Source organism: Gopherus evgoodei, chromosome 9 (assembly GCF_007399415.2).
Source record: "Gopherus evgoodei ecotype Sinaloan lineage chromosome 9, rGopEvg1_v1.p, whole genome shotgun sequence".
Taxonomy (NCBI): Eukaryota; Metazoa; Chordata; order Testudines; family Testudinidae; genus Gopherus; species Gopherus evgoodei.
Window position 1 is genome coordinate 61,166,367 of NC_044330.1, and position 9,856 is coordinate 61,176,222.

Consider the following 9,856-nt stretch of genomic DNA (forward strand, 5'->3'; position numbering starts at 1 on the left):
GGGATCACAGACATTAACCTGGGCAATGGCGCTCTGTTGTTTGCCAGGGCTGCTATTTATTGTGCTGCTTATGCTCAGACTTGCTGAGATCCTCCCCAGCACCCAAGATGTCAGAGATGGCTCAGCACTGTCTTCCCCTGCACTCTGACTTCTAGGCAGCACAGCCTTAGCCCCAGTCATGCCAACCATTCTGTGCACAAGGAGCCCTGCAAGGGGACTCCCGCATGGAATAGCGTTAAGAAGAGTGCTGCAGGGACAAAGGCCTGGTCTACACTACGCGTTTAAACCCATTTTAGCAGCGTTAAACCGATTTAACGCTGTACCCGTCCACACTACAAGGCCCTTTATATAGATATAAAGGACTCTTTAAATCGGTTTCTGTACTCCTCCCCAACGAGAGGAGTAGCGCTAAAATCGGTATTACCATATCGGATTAGGGTTAGTGTGGCCGCTAATCGACGGTATTGGCCTCCGGACGGTATCCCACAGTGCAGCACTGTGACCGCTCTGGACTGCAATCTGAACTCGGATGCAGTGGCCAGGTAAACAGGAAAAGCCCCGAGAACTTTTGAATTTCATTTCCTGTTTGCCCAGCATGGAGCTCTGATCAGCAGTCCCAAATCCAAAAAGAGCTCCAGCAGGGACCATACGGGAGATACTGGATCTGATCGCTGTATGGGGAGACAAATCTGTTCTATCAGAGCTCCGTTACAGAAGATGAAATGCCAAAGCATTTGAAAAAAATCTCCAGGCTACACAGTGCTGCGTGACAAGCGTAACGGAAAGCCAAAGAATCAAATGGACGCTCATGGAGGGGGGGGGGGTACTGAGGACTCCAGCTATCCCACAGTCCACAGCAGTCTCCAAAAAATATTTACATTCTTGGCTGAGCTCCCAATGCCTGTAGGTTTGTCCAGCATGGTTCAGCGTATAGCTCGACAATTTACTCCCTCCCCCCCACGTGAAAGAAAAGGGAATGAAATCGTTTCTTGACTTCTTTCAATGTCACCCTATGTCTACTGAATGCTGCTGGTAGACGCGATGCTGTGGCAGCGAAGAGCAGTATCTACTTCTCTTGTCTCCCTGGTGGCAGATGGTGCAGTAGGACTGCTAGCCGTCCTTGTCATCAGCCTGTGAATGCTCCTGGCTGGCCTCAGGTGAGGCTGGCCGGGGGTGCCTGGGTAAAAATAGGAATGATTTTTGGTCATTCCCAGTAGATGGTACAGAATGGCTGGTAACCATTCTCATCATAGCAACTGGGGGCTGAGCTCCATCAGCCCCCTCCCTTTCCTGTGAAAAGAAAAGATTCTGTACTGCCTTGACTGTCATAGCAGTGGGATGCTGGGCTCCTCTCCCCCGCACCGCTTAATGTTCTGCCTGGACTGTCATAGCACTGGGAGTCTGCCTCGCCATCATTTTATCTCACTAACAAGTCATTGTTTCTTATTCCTGCATTCTTTATAATTTCATTACACAAATGGGGGGACACTGCCACGGTAGCCCAGGAAGGTTGGGGAGGAGGGCAGCAACGAGTGGGGTTGTTGCAGGGGCACCCCCCGTGAATGGCATGTAGCTCATCATTTCTGAAGGGTCTGACATGGAGCAGCTGTGCTCTCTGATACACTGGTTCTCTAGTACACTTGCCCCCTATTCTAGGCAGGACTGACTCTATTTTTAGATACCATAAAGGAGGAATTGACTCAGGGAGTCATTCCCATTTTTGCCTTTGCGCCCCCCGCCAACCTCAGCCAAGGGCACTCATGATAGCAGCAGACAGTACAGAACAACAGATAACTGTCATCTCATTGCCAAGTTACAATAGCAGCAGACAGTACAGAACAACTGATAACCATCTCTGCTATCATGCAAAAGCAAGTGAATACTACTGTGTAGTGCTGCAGTATCACCTCTGTCAGCGGCATCAGGTAGACATACAGTGACAGTAAAAAAAAAAAGCTGAACGGGCTCCATGGTTGCCGTGCTATGGCATCTGCCAGGGCAATCCAGGGAAAAAGGGCGTGAAATGATTGTCTGCCATTGCTTTCACGGAGGAAGGAATGAGTGACAACATTTACCCAGAACCACCCGTGACAATGATTTTTGCCCCATCAGGCACTGGGATCTCAACCCAGAATTCCAAGGGGTGGGGGAGACTGCGGGAACTATGGGATAGCTACAGAATAGCTACCCACAGTGCAACGCTCCGGAAATCAATGCTAGCCTCGGACCATGGACACACACCACCAAATTAATGTGCTTAGTGTGGCCGCTTGCACTCGACCTTATTCAATCTGTTTTACAAAACCGGTTTATGTAAAATCGGAATAATCTCATAGTGTAGACATACCCATAGTGAGAGCAAATGTAATTCCCTTCCTCCCTGAAAAACTGGCCTTTCTGTAACAATCCTCTCAGATCCTTCCCTGCAGGGAAAGTGCAGCTGAGTCACCAAGTCTGGCAGAGCTCAGTGGTGTGTACCTGTTCAGTAACTCCAGGAATCGCAGAGACGGTAATAGGAGTGGGAAGAGGACAGTGGGCTCTGGACAGGGGGCCTGGCACAGGGCTCAATGAGCCAGCCCCCCCAAGATGCTGTGTCACAGAACACAAATGGCTTCCAGAGAGCAGCCACGTGGGGCTTCAAGTTGCTTAGTTTGACCTAATTTCCTAAATTGGTGAGGCTGGCTCCCAACGATGGGATTACGACTCCCCTGGGGAAGATGGACTGCTCTGACGAGAAGGGGAGGCGGGCTTGTAGCAATGCGGCAGCCTACAACTCGGCAAATCCCCGGGAAGTTCCTGGCTCTGCTGTGTGCCTCTGCCCCACGCGGCAAGATTCTGGAGCACGCCCAGCTCCCCATCAAGCTCTGTGTGCATCAGTCCCAGAATAAATCTCAGGGTGGTGTAACCTAGTGCGTGAGGCATGAGTCTGGGCCTGGGTTCTCTCCTTGGCTCTTCTACTGACTGCTGGGTGACCTACTGCTCTGCCTCTGTTTCTCTTCCTGCTCTTTGCCTCGTCTGGCTCTTTGGGACAGGGGTTGTCTGATACTGGGTAATCGTGTGGCACCTGGTGCTCAGATCAGGTAGCTGCTGTGGCACCACGCAATATTAACAGTCTGCCCTGCGTTCGGAGGTGTGGCGAAGTGAGACTGTTCTTAATGTTTCCTCTGAATACTGTGTGGGTGCCTCAGTTTCTCCTATGCATTTCTTAAGTCTCCAGCATGCATAAATGGCCGAAACTCTGTCTCCTGGCAACAAATGGCTGGGACCTTCCCCCTGCAAGGGGATAGCTAAAGGTGAACAAAGAGATTAGGTGACCTCCTGGCCCAGGAAAGAGACAAAGGCCAGAAAGGAGAGGCTGGAGGGGGTTTCAGTCTGGAGCTGGCTGGGGATGGGAAGCGAGAGCAGATGGGGTTGTCTGGCTTGCTGGGCCCCAGAATGGACCAGGCTGAAGGATCCCGTTCTCTGTACCTACAAGCTCTGTTTTAGACCATGTTCCTGTCACCTGATAAACCTCTGTTTTACTGGCTGGCTGAGACTCGCATCTGACTGCGAAGCAGGGGTGCAGGACCCTCTGGGCAGACTCATTGTGGGACGCACATGGAGGGGCATATGCTGAATGCTCCAAGGTCAGACCCAGGAAGGTGAAGTCGTGTGAGCTTCTTGCCCTGAAGACAGTCTACTCCATGGGAGAGGAGGCTCCCCGAAGTCCTGACTGGCTTTGTGGGGAGCAGTTCCAGAGCATCGCCAGTGGACCCCATGACAACTGGTGGCAGAATTGGAATGTACTGCACCCTGTGAATGGCCCTTCTTGCAGTAAGTGACTAGGGAGCAGTAAAATAAAAGGGAGATAATGAGGACCAGGTGTGCTGAAGGCTCAGAGAGGGACGGTTTCAGGAGGCGATTAACCCCTGGGAGTGTGTGACCAGCAGAAGGACTGTTGGAGTAACAGGATCCCCCTGAGGACTACAGCAAGCAGAGTCAGGGGTGAAGGAGCCTGCAGCTTGACCCTGGGAGAGAGAAGGACTTTTGCAGTAACAGGGTTCCCCTGGGGATTGCAGTGAGCGGTCCCAGGGGCAAAGGACTCTGCAGCTCAACCCTGGCAAAGAAATCATGACCGCGAGAAGGGCTGGCACACCAGGAGTTCTTCCTGGAAACTCTGGGGGAGCTAAAAGCACACAGGCCTGTGAGTCCAGAGCAACTTGGGAACTGTGAAGTGATGGCCTATCACCATCTCCTTAAGAAGGACATTGTAATCCTGTGCAAAAAGAGAGGGTTATGCATGGGAAAGTTCACCAAGGCCCAGTTAATTATGCAGCTAGAGGACAAGGAATACTCTAAGGAGCAGATTCCTGACCCAGATGGGGCTACAAGAGGATCTGGGAGCAGCTGGAGGAGTAACCAGGCATCCTCAAGAGTCTGGTCCCAACCAGGCGAGGGTCTTCACAATCGAGTACCCCACCAGGGGATCGGAGATGGATGAGTTTGGATCTGAGTCTGAGAGAGCGAGAGGACCGCAAGAGAGATCAAGAGCCTGAGGAAAAGCTGCAGGAAAAGCAACAGCAGCATGGACTGGTGATGGTGGAGTAGAGAGGCATAGGGGACTTCCCAAAGATGAGTGGGGATAGACCCCGGGGTGCCAGTTCTGCAGGGAACCTTGACACGAGAGTAGGGGTGTAGGGGGTGAGGGCTCTGGCTGGGACTGGGGATAAAGAGGGTTGAGGGTGCGGTGGGGGGGTGAAAGCTCTGACTAGGGGTGTGGGCTCTGGGGCGGGCAGGGCTGGGAGTGAATATGGGGTGCAGGCAGGCTGCTCCAGGACAGGGGCCAGAGGGGAGGACTCCCCCTAGCCCTTTCCCTGCCAGCAGCAGCAAGCTCTGAAGGAGGAGGAGCCCCCCTTCCCTGCCCCCTCAGCAGCACACTCACCCCCACCACTGTCACTGCATGTGCTCCTAGGGCCCCTTTCAGGTCCAAGAATCTTCTGCGCCTCCCCCATGGTGGGTGCCAGGGGGTGCTGTGTGTGCCTCTGCCCCTGCTGTTGCCCCTGAGTGTAGCCTCACTGCAGGAGCGGTGCCAGGGTTTTTGGCTCCCTAGGAGCAGGGCCTGCTGGCCTGTCCCGCGGCTCAGTGGACCTCCCGCAGGCGTGCCTGCAGATGCTCCACCGGAGCCGCGGGACCAGCGGACCATCCACAGGCACGCCTGCCGGAGGTCTACTGGAGCAGTCTGCAGCCCTCCCAAATCCTGGTGCTCTAGGCAACCACCTAGGTTGCCTAAATGGAAGCGGCGGCCCTGCCTCACTGGGGGTGAGGGATGGGGCTGCCTCCTTGCCTAGCATGGGGCAGGAGCAGTGACTGCGAGCAGGGAGGCCCTGTGTTTGTGGAGGGTCCCGCTGGGCTGAGCTGAGTGTCCCCACCGGTGCGGTGCAGCCCCACCTCCTTCTCCTATCTGCTTCTTGTTGTAGGTGTGCTTTCTCTGGCTCTGCAGCTGAGCTCCTAACCTCTCACCCAACTAAAGGCAGCCAGTAGCAGCACCTGCTAAGTACAAAATAAATATGTATAACAAATTTAATGTATAATGTAATTAGTAATTTGATATGTTGGGTGGCGCCTTTTTTTATGTGTTCACTCCTCCTAATGTGAGAACCTGGCTATGCCCCTGCCACTGGGACAGCTAGGACAGCGCTGAGCAAGGGAAGCGCATGGAGAGTCATGCTGAATGCTCCAAGGAGAGACCCAGGAAGGTGAAGCCATGTGAGCTTCTTGCCCTGAAGACAATCTGCTCCGAGGGAGAGGAGGCTCCCCAGAGTCCTGACTGGCTTTGTGGGGATCAGTTCCAGAGGATCACCTGGGAACTCCATGACAGGAGGACATCCTTAGGCCTCGGGTTTCCAAGGCAGTGAGTGCAGGCCCAACAAGCCAAACTGCCTGCAGCAGACTTTGGTTGCCTCCCGTGCATGTTGTTCAGGCGACAGCTAGCAAGGACATCCCCCTTCAGAGATGCATGGAAGGGCTGGAGCCTCCCTCTGAGGCTTAATGAGGAGCGTCATTTAGTCAAGCTCCTTTAGCTCCAGTTTCCAGTGCACCTCACGCGGATCAAGGGGGCACAAAGACATCACAGACCCTCATTAGAGGTGCAGCAGAGAATCTCACCAGAGTGGTTTAGGCCACACTTCACTGGAGATCCTGCCCAGGCAAAGTGACAGGCAACCTTGTCTTCTGGAGCCCGGCTGGCTGCAGCCCTGGGCATGAAGGGGGCTCTCCGGGGCTCTGCGAAGGCCACTAGTAAGAGTGAGGAGGCATCTAGCGCACTTGCCGGGAGGACAAGTAGCCTCCAAGCTGCTGTGGTGTCTCCTGGCTGGCTTTCAAAGGCCAGCTTTTATGGAAATACCAGAGGGTATCTGACAGTGCCAGCCTGGGACATTTCCTGCGTGGCAGTTTGGCATGTGAACGTGGGTCAGGTGGGAAGGTTTCACTCTCCCTGACGCAGGAGAACTGGCTTCTGGGAATCGCAGGAACCTGTTCCAACCCACCAGTCTGGTTTGTGTCACACCGCTTAATCAGAGAGATGGGAAATGCTGCAGCCAGGCAGCAAGCACATCCCTCTTGACGCTAACGCAGGCGTTTGGTTCCCAGACAGCAAGTGGCAGCGTGCGTGCCCGTGACAAGAAGAGCCCAGGCTGTAGGCTTCCCGCTACTGAACATATGGGTAGAGAGTCGGGCTGGATTGTCCTGTATCCCCACAGGGCTGACCAAGATCCTCGCTGCTTGCTGTGAGCCCACTTGCTAACTAGCTGCCTGGGATACTGAGCTGGATCCTGCTCAAGGGAGGCTGTGGGGTATGGAGGTAGGGTGACCAGACAGCAAATGTGAAAAATTGGGAAGGGGGTAGGAGTCTATATAAGAAAAAGACCCAAAAATTGGGACTGTCCCTATAAAATCAGGACATCTGGTCACCCTATATGGAGGGAAGAGCTCCCCTGGTCCTTAGCTGTGTGAACCGACACTGGCTCCCCTGACTCCAGGGCACCCATGTGACAGTGGGGGAGGGGAAGGGCTTGGGTCCCTCAGTCCAGCAAATGCTGCCCTGGGGGCTAGGAGGACGTGCTCTGTCCTGTCACTGGTGGGTCAGGACTGGCTCCAGGCACCAGCTAAAGAAGCAGATGCTTGGAGCAGCCCATACTATCAGGGGGGCATGTCTGGGTCTTCAGCAGGAATTCGGCAGCATAGAGTGATGCAATTGCACTACTGCTGCTTTTTTTTTTCTTCCCGGACAGCAGAAAACCTGGAGCTGGCCGTGGTTGGGATTAAAAGAAGACATGAGTTGAAACATTCACAAATGACCCGGAAGTTGGCCATCCCAGGAGCTCGGCTCCAGATCTCCCTGAGCCCTGCCCATCTCCACCTTTCTCTGCATCCCCTCAGGGTGCTGGCCCCTGCTTTGCAGCTCCTGCTGTCTGAAACAGTCTCCGCAGAGCCAGCACTTCGCTGGACGCTTGGACACTTCAGGAAACCACCTGGCTTCTCCCAGCTCCTTGTCCTGCAGTGCGACCCCTTCACCTGTGCCAGTGCCATAGGGGGCAGGGAAAGGAGCAGAGTTACCTTCAGCCTCCTGTCATAGAGACCCCGGGTGATGCTCTGGAACTGCTCCCCACAAAGCCAGTCAGGACTTTGGGGAGCTTCCTCTCCCATGGAGCAGACTGTCTTCAGGGCAAGAAGCTCACATGGCTTCACCTCCTGGGTCTGACCTTGGAGCATTCAGCATATGCCCCTCCATGCGTTTCCCACACCGAGTCTGCCCAGATGGGGTCCTGGGGAAGCCAGAGGGTCCTACATGCACCCCCAACTTCGCAGTCAGACATGACTCTCAGCCAGCCAGTAAAACAGACATTTATTAGATAACAGGTCTAAAACGGTCTAAAACAGAGCTTGTAGGTACAGAGAATTGGACCCCTCTCAGCCGAGTCCATTCTGGGGCCCAGCGAGCCAGACAACCCCATCTGCCTTCACTTCCTGTCCCCGCCAGCTCCAAACTGAAACCCCCTCCAGCCCCTCCTTTCTGGCTTTTGTCTCTTTCCCAGGCCAGGAGATCACCTGATCTCTTTGTTCATCTTTAGCTATCCCCTTGCAAGGGAGGAAGGGCCCTGGCCATTTGTTGCTAATAGACAGATTGCTGGCCATTTATGCACACTGGAGATTTAAGAAATGCATAGGGGAAACTGAGGCACTCACACAGTATTCAGAGGAAACATTAAGAACAGTCCCACTTCGTCACACCTCCCTTCAGGCATCACCCCTCATTCCAAGTGCCACCAGCCTCTCTGCTGCGCTGGCTTGGGATGGTTCCGTGTCCCCTTAGTGGATCCCTTTATGGAGGGTCACAAAGGCCACTAGGCACTGTGCTTCTGGCCAGGGTAGGCAAAGGGGGAAGCATGAGGGCCAGGAAGGCAGACAAGCCAAGTGGTTGCAGCCCCATCCCAACAATGAGGTGGGGGAGCATGGAGAAGGGGTTCTGCTGGTGTGTTGCCTGCAGGTAGCTGCTCCCCACAGCCCATTAGAAAAGCCTATGCCCATCCACTCACAGCCTAGGTGGCCACTGCGGGTTCAGGACCCCTCTATCGGCACATAGCTCTTGGGCTGTTCTGTACATGGTCCCATGGCTGCTAGCTTTGCCCCAGTAACCTGAAATGACTGTGGTCCCCCTTGGGATGCCAACACATCAGAGCCTCTGGACCACTTGGGGCTGAGCAACATCGAGGGTTCATGGGGTCTCTGAGCCCCATGGTGCTGGAAGCAACCGGCAGTGCTCACCCAGCCATATGCTGAAGGCCCAGCATGGCGCAAGGGGCGAGGAGCCGTGGTTTCTAGACTGAGGCGTGAGGCAGCCATCCTGATGGCACTGCCCTGTCTGCAGAGAACAGGGGCCATGGCTGATTCAATCCTGCCTCCTGCCGGTTCTGGTTCATGCACAGGCCCGCAGGCATTTCCTGCAGGTTGCATTGCCGTCAAGCCACTGCCGTGGTACAGGTGTGAGCTGGGTGTGTGCACAGCATCAGGCTGTGGGGTTGGGAACATCCAGATACAGGAAATGTCTGACATTGCAGTAACAGGTGCGTGATGCTTGATTGACTGGGGCTAGAGAGGCATGGTCAGGCCAGGGGGATGCTCCCTGTCTGTGCTGCTCAGTGTGACTATTTCCTCTGTCTCTGGAGAAAGCAATGTTACAGACCAGCAGAATATTTTCCATAGGGGCCCATAGCCATAGAGTGCAAACAGATACTGACCGACTACAGGGTTCTGAGTTAGACAGGCAGCGACAGCCAAGGCCAAGCATAAAGTCTCTGTGAAAGGGAGAGGTGTGTGTGTGTGTGTGTGTGTGTGTGTGTGTGTGTCCCCGCTAGGAAAACCAGTGCTGAGCAGGACACACATTGATCTGCCACACACAGATTCGCATACAGATACGCCAGTCGCCACAGACTCCTACTCGCATACAGATACATGAATCCAAAGCCACACATACGTGTGCCAAGATAAGCCAGCATATGACCACATATACAGTCACACCAGCACACATACATGTGCCCAGAGATGTGCAAGGACACACAGTTACAGATAATGATGTTTCCTTCATTTTTGCATATGGATTAACAATAAGTCACTTGACAAAAAAGGGATCCGTGAAATTCTGGCAGCAAAGAACCAGTGAGAGCCTCTGCACTGCCTGGGTCAGCTGCTCCTTTGTTAGACAATAATTCCCCAGTACTGTCACCACCCACGCAGAGCTCCTGGCTCTGATCTCTGTGGAGCCCTGCCCCACAGCAGGAAGGAGAACAGCCCACAGACAAGTGGCTTTGATCATCTCCTT